Genomic DNA, 17807 nt, shown 5'->3' with positions numbered 1-17807 from the left:
GCACCAGATTCTGGGGAACCACACCTTCCCAATACACGTCCCGCTCCGAGGCGCCCAGGGTGTGAATTCACAGGATGCTCATCTCCATGAGGACCTTCCCAGGTATTTACCATAAATCAAGAGCGATCTTGTTCCCTGAGGGAGGAACTGTAGCCTGCCCGGCTTTGATAGCGCTGACCAGGAGGGAAACAGATCCTCAGGGATGACAGAGGATTACTTCAGAAATGCATGAAGGGGAGGTGTGGGGCTTAGCCAGCCCCTTTTCCCAAAGGTCAAGGAGGTTTGCTCTCGTTAAGGAGGGTGATGAGGCTGGGGACCCCTGGACACCAAGGGCTGAGGAGCAGGGGAGGCGCACGGGAGCATTGGCAGGGGTGCGGGACGGAGCAGAGGGTGGCTGAAGGGTCCGGTTGGAAGACAAAGGTCACCGAAACAAAGGAGACCAGAGCCAAGGCTGACACTGGGGCTTTTCAGTGTTCAATCCGGTCGTCCCTGGGCCACGAACGGCAGGATGGAGAGGTGGGGGGGAGGATGGGGCTCCCATGTGTGTTTGTGGGGGTGCAGCCCTGAGCTCGTGTCTGTGGGCCTCTGTCACTGTCCGCACCTTTCATGCACGACTAGCAGAAGACAGACGAGGTCCCAGGTGTCTGGGACCAGTCACCTGACAGTGGACGGTAAGTCCTCTGAATGGGTTGTGGGAGGATGACTTTCGATATGTAATAAATATCTTGGATTGAAATGTCCCTTGCCATTACGAAATACTTTCAGACAGCTTGACCGAAGTACAATCGACCTGTTGGCGGTTCGCGCCCAGGCAGAGCACGTGGGCAGATTTGACGTACGTACACACCGTGAAACCGTCACCAGCACATCTGGAGTAATTACGGTTGTACGAAAGCAAAAACACAAATACAAAAGCCAAAGGAGTTGGATACCTCATGTCTGTGCCTCAGTCTCCGTCCTCTCCCCACCTAGCACGGGCCCACCTGCTTCTCGGGCCCCTCACGACCGAGTCAAGAAGGCTCTAGGTGGAGGGACCCCACGACTTCCTACCCAGGCAGCCCAATCTGCCCGGGGCCTGCTGGCTGGAGCGCCACCAATCAGCCCGGCCCGGCCACCGTCGGGGGAGCCCTGGGGATGAAGACAGTCCTGGGCTTGCCGCTCCTGCGAGACCCATCTCCTGTGCTCCTTTCGGACTGCGGGAGGCTCTGACAGCATCTGAGGCTAAAACACAGAGCCCAGGTATCTTCCTTAAACAAGAGGAATAGACAGTGATCGAAAATCAACCACTAGATAGTGATCGAAAATCAACCACGAACGCTGCAGATAGAGTGAGTTAAAGGTCAGTGGGAGGTGTGGCTCACCGTGAAATCTGGGGAAGGTCGGGGGGAGTGATACCTCCGTACTCGGACCCACGAGCCTGAATAGTGGCCGGGTTTAGGGGTTCAGGCATTAATGGGTCTGTTGTCAGACCAGGGGAAACAGGAATTGAATTCCTTGAGAGAAACCCATTAACTCTCCCATTAATGAAATGGGCGTCTCTGTGACCGGCGGGATGCAGGCCAGCATCTGGAGCCAGGGGACAGTTATCCTTCTGCGAACAAAGCCATGGCTGTTTGTGAACCCATCTCATCCCCGGGGCACAAAAGAATGTGTGTGTGTTGTGTGTGTATGACACAAGAGGTTCTGCTCAGGGCCCCAGTAACTCCCCCAGGGAGCAACTTGGCAAGAAGAAGGTCCAAGACAGGCTGTTCTTCCCATCCTGCAGAGCTCTGACCACAGATAGACCCAGAACAGAGAGTTCCAAGCAGGGCGGCTGGAGGAGAGCAGTGGCTCCTCGGGGAGGGGACTGGCAGCCCAGGCAGGGAGCTGAGAGCAGACAGTCGGAGCCGGGGGGCACCTCAGGGAGCCCGTGGTGCTCAGAGACGCCCACCCTCGCGGGGTTTCTGGGACTGTGTCCTTACGCGTACGCAAAACTGGCCAGGTTTGGGGGCATACAGATTACTAAAGGTTGTGAGATAAGCAACAATGTTTTTATACAGATGGAAATCAGGATTTAAAAGTTTCAAGTAAGATTAAAAACATTTATCCTGGAACCACACTCTGCCCCTGCTCTCAAAATCAGACAACAGCGGCTGCCTGGGTGTCTCAGGTGCATCATCTAAATTCAATCTAGATGTTTTCCCCCAAATCAGCCATTCAGCAAATTCCAGGAATGCTGTGTTTTGGGTCACTGAAAGGGCCGAGTTTCCCTGAAGGAGAAGGAACCTGTAGGACAGTCATAGGTGAGTGTGAAAGGGAGAAGCAGGGGTGGGAGGAGCACTGGAGAGAGGACGCACACACCCGTGCACACACATGCACCTGTGCACACGCACTTACCCGTACACACGCACACACAGCTGCACGCACAGGTGTACACACATGCCCCACATAACACAGGCTAAGCCTCTCTCAGTGTGCGAGGGGCTGGGTGGCACAGGAGATGAGTCAGATGAGTCAAGGCCCAGGGAAAAAGACAGCCAACAAACCGGCCCCGCAGAGCGTGAGGATGATGAAACCCTTCTCAGCCGTGGGGACCGCCTTCCTCTCCCCGGCCGCGCACTGTGTTGGGGAAGCTGGGGCTCCACCGGGATCTCCCCGCCTTCCATGTCTCCCAGCAGAGCTCCACACAGTTACCACGGCACGGGGCTTTCTCCCTGAGCCGCATCCCATTCTACCAGAGCAGGAAGCGCCCTTTCCTTCTGTCCATGGGGGCTGGGACTGAACGTAACATGAAATGCAGGCTCCTTTACGGCGGAGTCCTCTCCCCTAGAGCCTGGACCACGCAGCGGCGTCACGCGCTGAGGACAAACGACGGCAACAGAAGCCGCACAGGGAGACCACTGAGCCATTCTCTCACCAGACTCAGGCAGCCGGGATGAGAGCCCTGCATCCCCGCTGGAGTTCTATACGCACCAAGAGTCAGGGATTCTTGGGAAGGCTTGGGGCCACAACCGAGAAATTCACGGATTACTTACAACTGATTGGGTTTGTGAAATTCCTGGTAGGGACTGCTTTCTATAGCAGCTCCTTCCTTTTCTTTAATTCTCTGAATCTGCTCTTGGTGTTGCAGGGCAAGGCTGTGAGGAAGCTTAGGGTGGGGCACAAGCCCCCGGGAGCCCCAGGGACCTGGGTTCTGAGGTGGAGTGAGCACCTGACCTTTTACCAGGAAGGTGGTGGCAATGCTATGGTTTGCTACAAGCATGTTTCAGACCATCAGGCCTGAGATCAAGACAGTGGACTTGGAGGCAAACAGGCTGGGGACCTGTGAGAACAGCTGCATGGGGAGGGGGCAAGGCCATCTAAGAGGAGTGGACAGGACATGGCGACGCTTGCAGGGAGATGCAGAGCAGAGGAGCCTGGACGGTGGCCAGGCAGAGAGCACACAGAAGAGGTTCTCCTTAGGCTGGTGGAGATCCAGCCCAGCTTTGATTCCGGGAGCAGGAGCGGATAGTGAAGGGGACTCACGTTCATGGACAAGAGAACCCAGGACTCGGAGCCTGACCACAGTGGGAAGGAATGCTGGAAGGAGACAGAGTGGTAAGCCCCAGGGAAGGATGGGAGAGTGACTTTCCTTTGCATTTAGGAAAAACAAAGAGCTAGGTGAAGATAAGAGGATTCTGTCCTGAAGAAAAATGAGAGAGAGGAAGCGCTCAAGATGGTTTTGAGTGTCTGAGTGAAATGAGTATCTGTGAACCAAAGTCCTTTTCATGACTATGCCTCACTTAATTTTTTAAAAAATTGTGCCAAGTATGCAAAACATAACATTTGCCATTTCAACCATTTTAAAGGGTTTGTTTCTATGGTGTTAAGCACTTGGCCTCATTGTGCAGACATCATCACCGTCCATCTCCAAAACTCTTTTCATCTTCTCACACTGAACCTCTGTGGCCATGAAACCCTGACCCCCGTATGTCCTCTCCCCAGCCTGTGGACGCCACCGTTCTACTTCCTGCTTCTACAGGTTTGCCCACTGCAGGAATTTCAAATAAATGGAATCACGCATTACTCCATTGTCCTTCTGCGACTGGCTTCTTTCACGAACAAAATGTCCAGGGTGTATCCATGTTACGGTAGGGACCAGACTCTCCTTCCTTTGCAAGTCTGAGTAGTATGCCTTTGTACGGAGAGACCCCCAATTTGTTTATCCATCTGTCGGTGGACCCTTGGGTTGCTCCCGCCTTTGGCTATGGTGATTAACACGGCTGTGAAAACGCACGAGCGACAGCCTCTTCCAGCTTCCGCGTCACATCTTTTGGGTGTCTGTTCCAAAGTGGAATTGCTGGATCGATGGTAATTCCAAATTCCATGTTTAAGTTTTTGGGAAGCTTCCACACTGTTTTCTGCAACCGCGACACCACTCTACATCCCCACCAGCAAAGCACGGCATTCTAATTTTTCCATAGCTCATCAACGCTGGTTATTTTATTTCTTCCTCTTAAAAAAAAAGGATAACCATCCCACGGGTGTGGCGTGGTACCTCAGTGCAGTTTTGCTTTGCACTTCCCGGACACTTCGTGATTGTTGGGCCTCTTTTTACGTGCTCATTGAACACGATTGGCAAATATTCTCTCTCATTCCATGAGTTCCCTTCTCACTCTGCTAATTGTGTCCTTTGATGCATACACATTTTTCATTTTGTTGAAGGCCAGTGTATCTCTTCATTCTTTTGTTGCCTGTGAGTTAGGTGTTATGCCCAAGAAATTCTCAGCAGATACAGGTCATAAAGCTTTCCTCTGACATTTTCTCCTAGGAGCTTTATAGTTTTAGCTCTTACATTTAGGCTTTTGGTCAACTTTGGTTAATTCTTTTAAAATGGTGAAACACAGCATAGATTTACTTGTTATTCCTGCACGGGGACATGCTCATATCCTCTGTATAGTTGCGATTTTAGTACACATCCTGCCAAAGCAAGTGCTAAAACACAGTCTTTGGGAAAAAAACACATTGCCATAAGCATATGAAAATAAAACTGTTTACACTACATTTATAATGACTGTTCTCAGTTCCTAACTGGGGCATTCATCTCCTTATCCTGGATCTACCAGATGTGCTAGCGGTTACGACTTAGGCACTTGTCTGCTGCCTGTGTGCCCCGTGAAGCTTTCCTTAAGGTTCCGACCCTGACTCTCACACAGCTCTCTCCACAGTGGCCAATGTCTTTCCCACTCTCAGTGCCAAGCCAGTGGGAGCCCAGCAAGATTTTTAAGTCCTCTTGTGAATTTTTCACAATCCGTAGATGGATGCTGTGATGTGGACATATTTTGAAGAGTTTGGATATAGATTTAAAACAGGGGGGATCGGTTTGAAAACCTGCACATGGAGATTCTAGATGCCCAGATACTTTCTCCCACCCCCAGAAGAAACAAAGTGTTCATTCTTTGGAGAAACAAAGCCAGGGAGTCTCTGGGCTTAGACACACTATGGAGAGATGAGGCTGGATAAGCGGAAACAGCATGAGAATCAGCAGATCAGATTTCGAGGTGTCCCTAACACTGCACCCACCCCTTCCTCCCATCCTGCTCCCAGAGCACCTGCTTCTAGGCAAACAGCCTGCCCCACCCTGCCTCTGACAAGAAATAGGAGGTCTCTACCCTGGAGAGACTGAACTCTACCAAAGAAAAGACCTACAGGTACTGACATTTGAGGTGTGGGAGGGGGTCTCCTCATGCAATCACACTCCATCAAGTTCAGCCAGCAACAATTCCCGACCAGAGAACTTTCCAATGCCTTCCCCAGCTTCCAACTTGCTTTCTCATCCCTCACACTTAAATAAGAAAGGGTGGCAAACAATATATGAATATACTTGACGAAGGCTTCCAACATGGAAAGCAGACTAAAATAAAAGAGTTAAAAGAACCTGGGATAGGGACATCTGGGTGGCACAGTCAGTTAAGCATCTGCCTTTAGCTCAGGTCATGATCCCAGGGTGCTGGGATGGAGCCCTGTATCAGGCTCTCTGCTCAGTGGGGAGTCTGCATCTCCCTCTCACTCTCCTCTATACTCTCTCTCCCGCTCAAATAAATAAATAAATAAATAAATTCTTTAAAAGAAAAAAAAAAAAAAGAACCTGGGCTAGAGACCATATAGGAAGGGAAAATGTTCTTAACATTGTAGTAGTCTCAGAAAGAGGAGAAAAGATATTGTATTCATAGTAAAAAGAATGCTATAAAAGGAACAACTGGAGGACAGTATAACGTTTATGGGAATTAAAATAAAATATTAAAAATTACAAAGGTCAATGGGGAGTTTGTATAATAAAATTGAAAAAAAATCTCCCAAAAGTAGAACAAAAATACAAATATATCAACAGGAGAGAAGAGATAAGAAAATACAAGGATTAATTTAGCACAGAATAAAAAAAGGCTGAGGATAAGAAATTATCAAAGAAATAATACAGAAAAATAACCCAGAACCGAAACATATTATAAGTCTGCATGCTGAGGTAAATACCATGTCTGAGACAACAAATTTAAAGAGACCTTGGCACATTACTGTGAAATGTGTTATCAGTAGAGATCCAGAAAAGAGCCCAAGAGTTCCCAGAGAAGAAAAGAGGCCACAAACAAAGCAGAGATTAGAAGAGAGCTTCATCAGACACTAGAAGATAGCAGACCAGAGTGTCCAAAATTCAGATGAAAAATGATTTTCAACCTGGAATTCTGTACTCATTGCAAATATTTTGGAGGGAGGAACAAATACATTTTTAGACATATGCGATCTCAAGACATGGCCTCCCAGGTGCCCTTTGTTAGGAAGCTACTAGGGTGTGCTCTGCTGAAATGAAGGAGTAAACAAGGGAAAAGTGAAGCATGAGACAGTGGGGCTGTGAAGGGACATCCCAAAAGGACAGTGACAGGACCCAGGACATCAAGCCCATAACAGGTGCAGCCCGTCCAGGAAGAGCAGAGCTGGGCATAGTGGGACAGGGGACTCAGATGGAAAAGACATGGGCAGAGCTGACAGACTGCTTTCAAACACATTTTGAATACATTTGGAAACTGTGCTGTCAGCTCTGTGACCGATCTTTTAGGGCATCTGGTGCAAAAATGTAAGAACAACCAGAAAACAAAGGTACAACTAAGGTATAAGCACACAACAAAACAAAGCTAATATTAATTTCAGGGAAAATAAAAGCTGTACAAGAGGAAAAAAAAAATGGAATCCAGATACCCTATTTGGCTCAGGACCAAATAACACAAATGACAGTTTCCCCCCAATAACCATGATGGCAACACACCGACCTGGCAGGTCATGCAGAGCATGTGTATGGAAGCAAGTGAGTGTTAACATCAGCCCCAGCTCAGTCACAGGAACTCAGTGGATGACGTCTATAAAACAAAGAAATCATCAAGAAATGGGAGTATATTATTTAGTAACGGGGAAATAAATTGCTAAAAAGCAGAAACAAGAGATTTGGAAATGGTTGTTTCTTGAAAGCAAGGCATTTTGTTCTAAGTGTTTCAGTTTTGTTCGATTTTTCAAAAAATGATAGTATATAGTTTGGGGGTGATTTTTTCACTTATCTCTACTCAGAATTTCAATGTGTGCACATTCAGGGTCCCTGCTAAGTTATTAAATCTCCAGTGTGTATGGTTGGAAAAGATGGCCCTTTGGGGCAGAACACAGAGCAGAATAGGGAGGATTTCAGCCCCATCTGCCACCTTACCAGGGGCGCCTTACAACCCACCAGCCCTGCTCTAAAGGAGTATGCACGACTATGAAAACAGTGTAAAGAAACAACATGGCATAAAAAATGGGAACAAAAAAGCTCCTACCTGAAATTCTCCTAAAACCAAGCCTCGTAGCCTAAATGTCCTATTATTTCCAAACTTCTTGTTTGGGTGACTGCCAACGATAAACAATACACAGGGACTGAAATTAACACCAGTCAACCTAACACGCTGAGAAATGCTCTTAAATAATGTGGGATTTGGCTGACCTCACTGCACAGTCATCCTCACAAAGGAAGGCCTGGCCAGGCATTTTGGGTGGTTTTTAGCTCATTGAACTAAGGACGGGATGTGATTGGTAAGAGGTCAGGCATTGTTGGGGACAAGTAAAATGCAAGTCAAGTCTCAAGAATCAGAAGACGGTCCCACCCCACCTGCTCTGGCTGGGCCAGTTACGCAGTAGTGTTCTCAGTTCCAGGTCTAGGGAGGTCACTGGTGGCGCCCATGCATTGTCTCGGAAAGGGCAAAGGAGCCACATGGATCATAGGTATGGTCGTCTGTAAACAGTGTCAGAAACTAAGAATATCATACGAAACAGTAATATCTTCGATTTTTTTCAAAGTAGAGGGTTAAAAAGAGTGAAACGGACAGCGATTCACCAGATGGAAAGAAGGACTCTCAAAGTCCAATTGTGCTATTTAGAGATAAAACGTGTGTTGTCTTGCATGCTTGGGATGAGAACCGGCCCCCGTGGGGTGGCCCAGGAGGGCCAGGTTGAAGGGCTCTCTCGCTCTGGCCGAGACCAGCTTCCAGTGTGAAGTGTTTCTGACTTTGTGCCTTTCATCACTTCCCCTCAACATTGAGCCAAGAAAGAACACTTCAAAAAAAATATTTGATTTGGGTGTTTGCTGAGGAATGATTTCATCCCCAATCCAATCATTACTTCTTAACTTGAAAACGCGTTTTATTTGCTTCAAGGTAAATGACACTTGGGGTATGAATGAAGACCCAGGAGAGCTTCCTCAGAAGAATGCTGGGCTTGAACTGCCCAAGCACCAGGAGAGAGAGCCCATTGTCACCCAGACTTCCTGTCCACCCCCTAAGTGCCACTTACAGACTCTGACGTCATAAGTGCTTCCAGATTCCATCAGTGGTCCACAATGAATTAAGAAGCAATAGACTCCAGATGCTTTTTCTGGCAAACAGTTCCTTCGTAGGAAAAGTAAACAGAACAAGGATATTCCCTGACTTACCCTGTGACAATCATCCACATCAGAGGGAGCTCTCTGTGCCCTTGTGTCCGGCAAGCACAGACCCACTGGTTTGCACACATCGCCCATCTTGCATTGTTGTGCTCTCTTCTTTTTAATTAACTCATTGATTATAATGTTTTAAATGGTATAAAGTGAAGACAGCCTATACAAAAGAAGCCAATAGATAAATGAAGGGAAACTAAATCTCTAATTAAACTCCCAAAGCTGCTGAAAATGTCCTCAGAGAACTGCTTCCTACAGCCTTACCTCAGCTCATTATAAATCCTTGGGGCTGAAATGGTACCTTTCGTGAACTTTCACTGTTTTCTAGACCTGAGGGTTCCAAAGTAATTTCTTTGATGGGCACTAAACCACAAATTTGTAAATGTTAATCAGATACATTTTTTCCAAATTTTTCAAATGGTTCAGAATTATTTATAGGATTATGTCAGATAATTTCACCTGATTAGTCTCATCCCGACATTATTTTTTAGGACATGCCATTTTTTAGGCATGTCCAGTGCTGCCATATGAAGCAAACACAATGAGTGTCCTTTGCTTCATTCGCCATTATTAGTGGGAAACAGAAGGTGCTCCCTTTAACCTAATGCTGCCCCGTTCGCTTCTAACTATGACACTGGTGTTCATACCAACTCATATTCATCCCAGAACAATACCGGGCAAGGGAAGACCCTTGTGAAGCCTGATATATTTCTACTCCTTTTCTACTGAGCCCCTCGAGAACTCAGCTCTAACAGCAGGCCACACCTTTGTGGGTCCCCACACACGGTCTCTTGATCTGGTGAATCCTGCATGAAACTTGTTCCAAAACAAATAAATACATATTTTTTTGCATTTGGAAGCTGACTTTGAACTGCATTTTTGTTTGAATTCAACATAATTCCTCTTGATTCAATATAACGCAAGTGTGAACATAGGCTGATTAGAGAACACGCCCTCTGCTCCAGAGAATAAAGCGAATGATTAGACCTCGCCCCCAGACCTCCAGTTGCCCCCAGTCCAGCCGGAGCATGAGACCAGCACACAGTTAACCACTTCTAAGCCAATGGCGAGAGCCAGGGTCCAGGTCTCAGGCAGCCAGCCCCAGTTCAGAGGAGGTGAGTGTCCCCACCGAGGCTGTGGGGCTCTGGCCTGGGTCTCAGTTGCAATTTTGAGATCTCCTCCAGAGAACCCCCAGTTACGCGCTGTGTCTCCTGGACCCACTTCTGCCCTCGCCTTCCCCCTAGCTGGTTTTCTCAGGAGACACGGAGGGTGCTTGCTACCTGGTGTACAGAGAGCTCTGAGTCCTTCGAATTTAAAACGTGACCACACCCACAAAAATAGGGAGGTTTCGTTGTCATTTTTCACTTGCACATGCACTTGCTTGGACCCAGTGTGGGCTGGGTACCCGCGGGTCTGAAAGCAGTGGCGGGACGCCAGCTCCTCTCTGTCCCTCCGAAGCCCCGTGGGGCTCAGTGGGGAGCATATTTTGCTGAGGTTGCTAACAATCCTGTAGTTTAATTCCACACTTTAGAAACACTGGAGAGATGAATAACCCTTCACCCCTTCCCGAGACGTAAGGTAGGACATGAATTTTAACTATCTCGTTTGAGACTTTGTTGACAACATAAATGCTGTTTCTGATTAGCTCCCTCTGATTGGTTACTTAAACATTCTGAAGCCAATTTCGAGGGTGTGGGAACAACCAAGGAATAAAATAAAGATTTGATTATTTCTTTATTTTCCCTTGGAGGTCAGTCTATGAATTTTATTCAAACAATAAAATCTCTCTGTGAGATGCTGAAAAAAAGAAAGAAAGAAAGAAAGGAAAAAGAACTTTTTTCACTGAGGACTGCATGCCATGAGTTATGTAAGCAATGCCAGAAGGAAGGCCATTCATGTTTTCCAGCGCACGCCACAGGCTTCAAGTACAGGCACGGCACCCATCAAAATCGAGATGAAAGCACTGGTGAGAGCTCGTCAGTAAGCCACGACGAAGAGACCTTCATCCTTGTGCAGACAGGGCTTCCCGCTGGGAAGAGGAAGAGTGTATGGGAAGCTGCCATAGACTCATGAGGCAAAACTGGGAACTCGATTTAAAATCGCAAGATTACAATAACGCAATAAAGATCACCTAGTCTCATCTCCCAGGAGCTCCGAATTCGCATCTACAAAATGAGGTCATAAAGTCGTTCCTGTTATCCTCAAGGCCGTTTCTGAGATGGAGTGTCACCGATACGAAAGGCGGCAGGGGAAGGCGAGGGGACAGGAGATGCACAACCCATGATCACTCCTGTTACCACCACCCCAACCGCGGGGGAGTCGCAGCAGACAGCCAGACCGCGGGAGAAGAGCGCGAAGGTTCCGGCTTGCCGGCCCGCCGTGGCCAGCCTGAAATGAGAGGGGCTCCTCTCTGATGTCCCTGGGAGACCGGCGGAGTCCCAGCCTTGGCACACGCCAAGTGCAATGTCAACGCCGCTTTTATCACGCCCAGCCCGTCCCCTTTGTTCTTCTAAGATACGTTTATAGGGGTAACTACCAGAAGTTTGCTTGAGTTCCCACACATGACGCTGACTTGCTACTGCCACAGGGCGCAGGGCGGTGGGCTGTTGGGGCTGTTGGGGCTGTTGGGGCTGTTGGGGCTGTTGGGGCTGTTGGGGCTACAGTTCACGCACTGCATTGGGCCGTCTTTCCCACCAAAGCAGATGTGGGTTCACTCCCCAGGGATGCAAAGGGCCAAGCCATGGGGGGCTGTTCATGAAAGAGAATTTCCTCGTGACAAGTAATTTTCTGAATTTGTGAGACTTGGGCCGTCAGATGTGAGGACCAGTTAGTGTTCCTGAAAGCACGTGGCTATTTCTTGGCTCTCATTCTTTGTAAAGTGGTCATTGCCTTTTGGACTTACTAGAAAAATCAACCATTTTCACTCTCCACTTATCCGTTCTTGCTGCCGTGTGACCCGAGGCCTCCCCTGCACACACAGGCTTCTGTCCCCCTGGCCCCCCCGGACACATGCTGCAGGAGTGAGTCAGACCAGACGATCCACCTTCTTCAGACGCGTCCACTCATTGCTGAGAGAATGTGGTCTTAGAGATACGGCTCTGCTTCTCCTGGGTTGAATACAGATGAGTCTGTAACATGCACGTTGCTGAGCACGTGCAAGGAGCTGGGGGAGAGCCAAGGAGCCCTACCATCTATAGGAGAGATTTCTGGGGTTTCAAAGAGCAGAGACCACTCATCTGACCAGAACGGTCGCACTCTGTGACATCCCAGCTCTTGGAGGAAGAGAGGGCCAAAGAACACAGGGACTGCAGCCGTTCCCTGTTCTCTGAAGTAATCACAAAAACAAATGGAGGAACATTTTAAGGAACTGTAAAACACTATCATGTCAGGAAAAATGAACATTTTTCCCCCCAGAAAAAGAATTATCCTCCACACCTAGAAATCTTCAGAATTTTGTATTAGTAATAAGCATAGCAGGTTTTGTAAGTGAGAAAAATGAGGGGCTACTCAGATGACATGATTCAAGCATGTCAGCAAAACCTCAAAGGGATGAACAGGGGCTGAGTCCGAGGGGGAGAGTGTGGGAGGAGGGTTGCCAACAGCCAGTGCTTCCAAGTTAGACCGAGATCTGGGCCAGTAACTTTGCTGGTTGCTTTGCAGGAGTGGGGAGGTGGGGGGTCCTGTGGTCAGACCCACCCCTCCCACCCGCTGGGTGTAGAGGAACTCAGGAAGTCCCTACTGAGCGCAGCTTACGGTGCAGTATTTTACAAGAAGAGTTACCTACTAAGGGCAAACAAGCTGACATTTCCCTTTGGGGAAAAAATTCTCCACTTCACTTGTGATCCAACTGGAGATTACAGAGAAGCCCAAATGTGTTCCACACCAACAAAACAAAAAAATAACCGCAAGGGCAGATGGGCCTGTCTGGGAGAATGGAATAATGCCCCGTTGTGTGGACGGGTGGTCCACGTGGAGGGAACGTCTGGAGGCATTTCTGCCCTTCCCACCACCGCTTCCCCTCCTGGTCCCCCGGCCTTGGGGCAGACAGAATCCGTGCTGTGCCCTGCCCTTAACAGGGAGCATTTTCCCAGCTGCTATGACTTCACGCCAGACCCCACCACGGAGGAGCCGAGGCTGACTTCACACAGAGCCCAGGCCGCACGAGCTCAGTGACTAACAGAGGGCAGTTCTTGGGAACTGACGCGACCTTCCTTCTCAGGCTCACATAGGGCAGTCGTAGCCAAATTTTGCTGAATCTGTGTCATGACTTACTCAGGGGCCGTCAGCAGAAGTCAGCGCGCAGGGCTCGTCAGACACACCAAACCACCCCCCAGTGAATCACGTGCAGCCCACGTGAGGAAGGCCAGGGCCTTTCCAGGAGCCCAGGGATTTTTTTTTTTTTTCTTTAAGAGTCAATTCTAGCTGCCTATTTTCTCTTCCAACCTGTCCCTGCAAGGATTCAGGGTCTGGGACGGACAGGAAGTTGACCCCAAATTGATAGGCGACCACAGGAGTGTCCCATGAGCGGGCCAACTCCCTGCCTGTCTTCCTCAGGCTGAGCCCACAGAGCTACATTCAAGAACCCAAAATGTCTATGGAAATTGCGGGAGAAGCGTTAGGAGGAAGGTGGTCAGAAGATCAAAAATTATAAAAGAAATGAATAAATCATTTGCTTTCTTGTCCAGGCACTTGATTCACTGCAAAGAAAAGTCCTACTATGTTTGTTCATATAATGGAAACATAGTTTGAAGAATCCATGTTTCCAGAGAAAAGTGAAGACTTTTTTCTTTTTTTTTTTTTCTTTTTTTGGTCCAGCTGCTTTTCATCTTATGCTGCTGAAAAGACCCAAATTCAAAGCTGCTTTGTGAGTTTGCAAAAATGAAGAAGAGAAAGGGCTTTTAAGTTTTTTTCTGCGACAGACAACTCAGTCTTGGTCTTTAGCAGTCAACTAGTCAAGAATCCAACAGTGCAAGGGACGCGTCCCCCCGCCCAACACGCATCCACTTTGTGCGACAGTGAGGATGCGGGGCAGACCGCAGGGATTCTGCATGCCCGTGGTTTCTCCTGACGCCGGCACTCGCAGGATATGTGTCCCCTGGCAGAGCCTCTGAAGGCCTGCCCAGCAGCTGGGGCTTGTCTGGGTGCGTCCCCGCCAGAACCGAACCGGCACTCTCCTCCGGTCATCTGCTCTTCTCTGCACCCTCACAGCAGCTTCCGGTGCGAAACCAGAAACGTGCAGGTCTCGGCGGCGTGGGAGGGGGGCACTGAGGTAGGTTTTTCCTAAGACTGCAGCCACCCCTCCCTCCTGGAGTGACACGTGGGTGCCTGGGCCTGGCCCAAAACGCAGATCGGCTTTTCTGCTTCTCCTTGGAGCTTGCCAGAAATAATGCCCATTTTGAGAAATGGGATGGTTCGAAGACACAGGATTTGTTTGCTATGCCAACACGGCGGTTTCACCACGCAAAGCCTGCCCCTCCACCCCCCGAGACAGTACTGGGATCCAGTCTGGGAGCCTGGAAGGGTTGGGACATTACAGTGATACCATTTTTAAGCAAAATGCACTTGGAAGCCATCCACAGTGTAGGTGGGAGGCATGAGATCGTGAAGGAGCCCGAATGACACGGCAGGGGATGGTGGTCTTGTCGTCAGACCGACTATGCTCCACATCCAAAGCCACTGACATCCTCACAGGAAATTTAAACCACTTCTCGTGCCAAAGAGAACGCATCTCTAGGCCATGAGTGAGCCCCTGAGTCCTTCGTGTTTTCAGACTCTGCTTTCTTTATTAGCTAATTTATATTATGTAAGAGTTATAGACGGTTCATGTAAAAGAAAGAATTATCATTTGGGATGAAGCTGATTAGGGAGAGATTAGGAAAAAATGGATATATTTAAAGCAGTAACAATTCAGTTTCAGTGAAATTCAATTATCAGCCTTCTTCAGATGGAAAATCCCCAAAATATACCAGGGATATTTTCATCCTGATTTTATTCTCTTAACTTACAGACATGAGAAAAGAAAAACATCAGAATATTTGGATGAATTACTTGATATAATCTCAGATATGGAGAGTTGGAAATCTATCCTAAAACAGGATCAACTTAGAAGACATGTAAAGATACATGAAGATAATAAAATAATAAACAACCACCCGGTGGGCGGAAGTAACAAACGGTTACCGAACTTGGGCGCTCAGACAGGTGATCTGGGGCCTAGCCGCACGGATCCAAAGTCCCCGTGGACCACAGGATTAACAAACTGTTGACTGAGAGGTCTTAAAATCATATCTCAGCAAGGCCTATAGTAGTGATATTAGTAGTGATTGCTTTAAAAAGGTGAGCCTTGGGGTGCCTGGGTGGCTCAGTCAGTTAAGCATCTGCCTTCAGCTCAGGTCATGATCCCAGAGTCCGGGGATCGAAGCCTGCTTCTCCCTCTTCCTCTGCCCCTCCCCCTGCTCGTGCTCTCTTGCTCTTGAATAAATAAATAAAATCTTCAAAAAGAAAAGGTGAGCCTTTTAAAACAATTATAAAGGTCGGAACAAGTATCAACAGTCCTTGGAAGCCCTCTTCTGCCTTCTCAAATAACCAGACCTGCTGTGAACCTATTAGACAAAAAAAGAAGAAAGGAAAAAAAAATGCCCAGCTTACTTTAAAGGGCAAACGAGCCTAGCTTCAGAGTTCTGGGTAAAACCACACGCCAGAAGATGGTGGGCACATTTCTGTTGTATTAGAAGAATGATCTACGCAGCCAAACTGTCTTTTGAAGGCAACTAATCTCTCTCTCTCTCTCTCTCTTTTTCTCTGTATGACTAATATATATTAGCTTTATAAATAGGTAAATATATGAAAGTCATATATGTATGCATGTTTTCAATCAACGTGCCACCTGTATGTATTTCTTGAAAAAAAATTACTACAAGATGCATCCTAATTATGAGATGACCAAAAAAAAAACAACAAACAATCAAAAGAGGCAGGAAATCCTGAGACAAATGAACAGAGCCGCGAAGGAAGGAAGGTGTTGGGTGAGTTTCTGGGGCAGCGGCACCAGGAATAAAGTTCCCGAGGTGAGAGTGTGTGCCGGCCGCATTGCGAGGGCAAGTGCGGCTGGAGGCGGATTTGCAGAGAAGAAGGTCGGGTTTTGCATCAGTAACTGTGGGCGGGGAAAATGACCACGCCGCCCTCACTGTGTATAACCTGATGAAAAGGAAACCTAATGGCACTTTAAGCCAGTAACGCTAACCAATAACCCTGTCGTGTGGGATCCATACTCGCGAGTGTCTTATGGTTAGTTCTTTGGAGTCTGTTAAGCTTTATTGATCCAGGAAATACTGCGGAGCCCTGAAGAGCCCACTCTCTGCGCAGAACTCCCAGCTCGAACCCTGGCTCTGCCCGGATCCTGGCGTGGTCGTGGGCGACTTCCCCAACCTTCCTGTGCCTCGGGTTCCCGATGCCCCACGGGGAGAAGCCACGCGGGGTCACGGCGAGCGCAGGCATGCACGCCAGCCGCACGGCTCCTACACAGGACATGCTCTTCACAGAAAGGGAGAGAACACAGAAAACTCAGTGTGTTACAGGAAGTTTCTAGCCGGCATCAGAAGTCAGGGTAGTAATAGCCAGGAGGGACATCTCTGTGTTTTTGGCAAAACTGCGATTGAAGACGTGACCCTGGTTTTTAGAGCTCTTTATGTGAAACTTACAAAGTGACCCCTCCTAGCTTTGGTTCCGGCTCGGAGTATGGGCGTTCTCCCACCACGAAATCGCAGTGCCCCCAGCCCTCGCGCAGAAAGCACCACAGAGCAAACACCCTTCCATTTTGGATGGAGTAACTCATCCCGTTCTCTTGTTTGCGGCGGGTATCCGTGAACGTGGAGGTGGAGTTTACTCTGCTGAAATGACCAGACGCGGCTCTCTCGCAAGAACTACGTGCCTCTGCTGTTGCACGCGTCCCCGCCATGCTTTACTATACAGGTCTTTCATGGTTTAAGCCAACCCCAAAGGACACTCTGGCAGTCTTTCATATTTTGACAACCCCCCCCTCTTTTTCTGGAGAGCACGCATAGGGGTTGAGAGTGTGAGGAGGGGCAGAGGTAGAGGGAGAGAGAGAATCTCGACAGACTCTGCACCCACCACAGAACCAGACCCAGGGCTCGATCTCACAACCCTGAGATCAGGACCTGAGCTGAAATCGAGAGTCAGACACTCGACTGGCTGAGCCCCTCAAGGGCCCCTTGACAGCTCTCCAAGGAGTCTGCTGGTACCTGGGCTCTTAGGTCCCTGGTTCCCACTGACAGTGTCTGGGATGCCAGGTCCTGGTCTGGATGATTGACTACCACCTGCTCCAAATTCCGAAGGTTCTCATTGCCCGCAAAGGCTGCATTGTTCCAGAACCGGCATGCCCCCAGCCCCCACGTGCCCAACACACGGTCGGTCGCTCGGTGCTTCAGATGCTCTGGTTTCTTTCCCACCACCCTGACCCTCATGAGCCGTGCCTTCATCCTGCGGACAGCCTCCCCAGCCATGCCCCATCCACACCTGAGATACAAAACAGAATCAAGCAGGAAGCTGTCACATGAAACCTCCTCCTTGAGGAGCATCCATATGGTGATTTATTTTGTTTTATATCCTTCTAGGTTAGAAGCAGCTTCCTTGGGCTGGGATGAAGGGGAGCGTTTCTTCTGATTTTCCTGGTTGCACTCGTGTGCACTCCTTCATGGTATAATCTCACATCCTGTTTTTAGCATGGTTGCTTTGGGCTCGCTGGTCCTCGTTTTCCACTAAACAGACTTTTCTCCTAACAAACTAGCTTCCACAGTGTGCAAAGGTGTTGTCAGGATAAATG

The 17807-nt window shown here is 48.6% G+C and overlaps 1 protein-coding gene across 1 annotated transcript in view; it reads right to left on the bottom strand.

Moving 5' to 3' along the window:
* Positions 1–17807, bottom strand: part of LOC111158707 (phosphodiesterase 10A) — a 570570-nt gene that overhangs the window by 333982 nt on the left and 218781 nt on the right. The gene's annotated exons all lie outside the window — the stretch shown is intronic.

The sequence above is a fragment of the Enhydra lutris genome, unplaced genomic scaffold, assembly GCF_002288905.1.
Source record: "Enhydra lutris kenyoni isolate GAN:26980312 unplaced genomic scaffold, ASM228890v2 scaffoldscaffold62, whole genome shotgun sequence".
NCBI classification, from domain to species: domain Eukaryota; kingdom Metazoa; phylum Chordata; class Mammalia; order Carnivora; family Mustelidae; genus Enhydra; species Enhydra lutris.
The sequence above is the reverse complement of the archived record's forward strand: the minus strand, read 5'-3'. Positions and strand labels throughout refer to the sequence as shown.